This window comes from Arachis hypogaea, chromosome 6 (genome assembly GCF_003086295.3).
Source record: "Arachis hypogaea cultivar Tifrunner chromosome 6, arahy.Tifrunner.gnm2.J5K5, whole genome shotgun sequence".
In the NCBI taxonomy this organism is placed as follows: domain Eukaryota; kingdom Viridiplantae; phylum Streptophyta; class Magnoliopsida; order Fabales; family Fabaceae; genus Arachis; species Arachis hypogaea.
In genome coordinates, this window is record NC_092041.1 from 50,365,728 (window position 1) to 50,370,665 (window position 4,938).

The window sequence follows — 4,938 nt, forward strand, 5'->3', positions numbered from 1 at the left end:
CATCTTCTCAGCAACAGACAGAGAATTCTAAGCAGAACCACTCTGACTTAGCAACCATGGTCTCTGATCAAATCAAAACCACTCAAAGTTTCATGACTGAAACAAGGTCCTCCATTAGAAATTTGGAGGGACAAGTGGGTCAGCTGAGCAAGAAAATTACTGAACTCCCTCCTAGTACTCTTCCAAGCAATACAGAAGAAAATCCAAAAAGAGAGTGCAAGGCCATCAACATGGCCGAATTTGGAGAGGAGGAAGAGGTAGTGAACGCCACTGAGGAAGACCTCAATGGACGTCCACTAGCCTCCAATGAGTTCCCCAATGAGGAACCATGGGAATCTGAGGCTCAAAATGAGACCATAGAGATTCCATTGAACTTACTTCTGCCATTCATGAGCTCTGATGAGTATTCTTCCTCTGAAGAGGATGAGTATGTCACTGAAGAGCAAGTTGCTAAATACCTTGGAGCAATCATGAAGCTAAATGACAAGTTATTTGGAAATGAGACTTGGGAAGATGAACCCCCTTTGCTCACCAAAGAACTGGATGACTTGTCTAGGCAGAAATTACCTCAAAAGAGACAGGATCCTGGGAAGTTCTCAATACCTTGTACCATAGGCACCATGACCTTCAAGAAGGCCTTGTGTGACTTAGGGTTAAGTGTAAACCTCATGCCTCTCTCTGTAATGGAGAAGCTAGGGATCTTTGAGGTGCAAGCTGCAAAAATCTCACTAGAGATGGCAGACAATTCAAGAAAACAAGCTCATGGACTTGTAGAGGATGTTCTGGTAAAGGTTGAAGACCATTACATCCCTGCTGATTTCATAGTCCTAGAGACTGGGAAGTGCATGGATGAATTCATCATCCTTGGCAGACCCTTCCTAGCCACAGCAAAGGCTGTGATTGATGTTGATAGAGGAGAATTGATCATTCAAGTGAATGAGGAATCCTTTGTGTTTGAGGCTCAAGGATATCCCTCTATCATCATGGAGAGGAAGCATGAAGAGCTTCTCTCAAAACAGAGCCAAACAGAGCCCCCACAGTCAAACTCTAAGTTTGGTGTTGGGAGGCCACAACCAACTTCTAAGTTTGGTGTTGAACCCCCACATTCAAACTCTAAGTTTGGTGTTGGGAGGTTCCAACATTGCTCTGAGCATCTCTGAGGCTCCATGAGAGCCCACTGTCAAGCTATTGACATTAAAGAAGCGCTTGTTGGGAGGCAACCCAATGTTATATTTTATCTATTCTCTTTTGTTATTTTATGTTTTCTGTAGGTTGATGATCATGAGAAGTCACAAAATCAATTGAAAAAGCAAAAACAGAAAGAAAAACAGGAAGAAAAACAGCACACCCTGGAGGAAGAACCTGCTGGCGTTTAAACGCCAGTAAGGCTAGCAGATGGGCGTTTAACGCCCAGTCTGGCACCATTCTGGGCGTTTAACGCCAGAAAGGGGCACCAGACTGGCGTTAAACGCCAGAAAAGGGCAAGCACTTGGCGTTAAACGCCAGAAATAGGCACTAGCTCGGCATTTAACGCCAGAATTGGCTCAAAACGCATTTTTGCATGCCATTTGGTGCAGGGATGACTTTTCCTTGACACCTCAGGATCTGTGGACCCCACAGGATCCCCACCTACCCTACCACTCTCTCTCTTCTTCACCCATTCACCAATCACCTCAACACCTCTTCCCCAAAAACCCTTCACCTATCAAATCCCATCTTTCTCTTCACCACTCACATCCATCCTTCATAAAACCCCACCTACCTCATCATTCAAATTCAAACCACTTTCCCTCCCAAACCCTCCCATACATGACCGAACCATCACCTCCCCCACTCCTACATAAACCCATCTTCACTCCTTCATTTTCACACAACATAAACACTACTTCTTCCCCTTTTGGCCGAACCACAAAGCCCCCTCCATCTCCTTCATTTCTTCTTCTTCTACTCTCTTCTTTCTTCTTTTGCTCGAGGACGAGCAAACCTTTTAAGTTTGGTGTGGTAAAAGCATTGCTTTTTGTTTTTCCATAACCATTTATGGCATCCAAGGCCGGAGAAACCTCTAGAAAGAGGAAAGGGAAGGCAAAAGCTTCCACCTCCGAGTCATGGGAGATGGAGAGATTCATCTCAAGGGTGCATCAAGACCACTTCTATGAAGTTGTGGCCTTGAAGAAGGTGATCCCCGAGGTCCCTTTTAAACTCAAAAAGAGTGAATATCCGGAGATCCGACATGAGATCCGAAGGAGAGGTTGGGAAGTTGTTACCAACCCCATTCAACAAGTCGGAATCTTAATGGTTCAAGAGTTCTATGCCAATGCATGGATCACCAAGAACCATGATCAAAGTGTGAACCCGGACCCAAAGAATTGGCTTACTATGGGTCGGGGGAAATACTTGGATTTTAGTCCGGAAAATGTAAGGTTGGCATTCAACTTGCCCATGATGCAAGGAGATGAACATCCTTACACTAGAAGGGTCAACTTTGATCAAAGGTTGGACCAAGTCCTCACAGTCATTTGTGAAGAGGGCGCCCAATGGAAGAGAGATTCAAGAGGAAAGCAGGTTCAATTGAGAAGGCATGACCTCAAGCCTGTGGCTAGGGGATGGTTGGAGTTTATCCAACGCTCAATCATTTCCACTAGCAACCGGTCCGAAGTTACTATAGACCGGGCTATCATGATTCATAGCATCATGATTGGAGAAGAAATAGAAGTTCATGAGGTTATATCCCAAGAACTTTATAAGGTGGCGGACAAGTCCTCTACCTTGGCAAGGTTAGCCTTTCCTCATCTCATTTGTCACCTCTATTATTCAGTTGGAGTTGACATAGAGGGAGACATCCCCATTGATGAGGACAAGCCCATCACTAAGAAGAGGATGGAGCAAACAAGAGACCCCTCTCATCATCAAATCCCTGAGATGCCTCAAGGGATGCACTTTCCTCCACAAAACTATTGGGAGCAACTAAACACCTCCCTAGGAGAATTGAGTTCCAACATGGGACAACTAAGGGTGGAGCACCAAGAACACTCCGTCCTCCTCCATGAAATTAGAGAAGATCAAAGAATCATGAGAGAGGAGCAACAAAGACAAGGAAGAGACATTGAGGAGCTCAAGCACTCCATAAGACCTTCAAGAGGAAGAACAAGCCGCCATCACTAAGGTGGACCCGTTATTTAATTTCCTTGTTCTTTATTTTTCTGTTTTTCGAAATTTTATGCTTATGTTTATCTATGTTTGTGTCTTGTGATCATTAGTGTCTTAGTGTCTATGCCTTAAAGTTATGAATGTCCTATGAATCCATCACCTTTCTTAAATGAAAACTGTTTTTATTACAAAAGAACAAGAAGTACATGATTTTGAATTCATCTTTAAAACTAGCTTAATTAGTTTGATGTGGTGACAATACTTTTTGTTTTCTGAATGTATGCTTGAACAGTGCATATGTCTTTTGAATTTGTGGTTCATGAATGTTGGCTCTTGAAAGAATGATGAAAAAGGAGACATGTTACTGAGGATCTGAAAAATCATAAAAATGATTCTTGAAGCAAGAAAAAGCAGTGAATACAAAAAAAATTCGAAAAAAAAGAGAGAAAGAAAAAGAAAAAAAGAAAAAGAAAGAAAAAGAAAGAAATAAAGTTGTGATCCAAGGCAAAAAGAGTGTGCCTAAGAACCCTGGACACCTCTAATTGGGGACTCTAGCAAAGCTGAGTCACAATCTAAAAAGGTTCACCCAATTATGTGTCTGTGGCATGTATGTATCCGGTGGTAATACTGGAAGACAGAGTGCTTTGGGCCACGGCCAAGACTCAATAAGTAGCTGTGTTCAAGAATCATCATACTTAACTAGGAGAATCAATGACACTATCTGGATTCTGAGTTCCTAGAGAAGCCAATCATTCTGAATTTCAAAGGATAAAGTGAGATGCCAAAACTGTTCAGAGGCAAAAAGCTACTAGTCCTGCTCATCTAATTGGAGCTAAGTTTCATTGATAATTTGGAGTCTATAGTATATTCTCTTCTTTTTATCTTATTTGATTTTCAGTTGCTTGGGGACAAGCAACAATTTAAGTTTGGTGTTGTGATGAGCGGATAATTTGTACGCTTTTTGGCATTATTTTTAGTATGTTTTTAGTATGATCTAGTTAGTTTTTAGTATATTTTTATTAGTTTTTAGCTAAAATTCACTTTTCTGGACTTTACTATGAGTTTGTGTGTTTTTCTGTGATTTCAGGTATTTTCTGGCTGAAATTGAGGGACCTGAGCAAAAACCTGATTCAGAGACTAAAAAGGAGTGCAGATGCTGTTGGATTCTGACCTCCCTGCATTCGAAGTGGATTTTCTGGAGCTACAGAAGCCCAATTGGCGCGCTCTCAACGGCGTTGGAAAGTAGACATCCTGGGCTTTCCAGCAATATATGATAGTCCATACTTTTCCCAAGATTTGATGGCCCAAACCGGCGTTCAAAGTCACCCTCAGGATTTCTAGCGTTAAACGCCGGAACTGGCACAAGGATGGAAGTTAAACGCCCAAACTGGCACCAAAGCTGGCGTTTAACTCCAAGAAGAGTCTCTACACGAAAATGCTTCAATGCTCAGCCCAAGCACACACCAAGTGGGCCCGGAAGTGGATTTTTATGTCATTTACTCATCTCTGTAAACCCTAGGCTACTAGTTTTCTATAAATAGGACCTTTTACTATTGTATTTTCATCTTGGTTCTTCTGGTTCCCTCTCTGGGGCCGAGGCCAATGATCACACTATCACTTATGTATTTTCAACGGTGGAGTTTCTACACACCATAGATTAAGGTGTGGAGCTCTGCTGTACCTCGAGTATTAATGCAATTACTATTGTTCTTCTATTCAATTCCGCTTGTTCTTGTTCTAAGATATCACTTGTTTTTCAACTTGATGAATGTGATGATCCGTGACACTCAT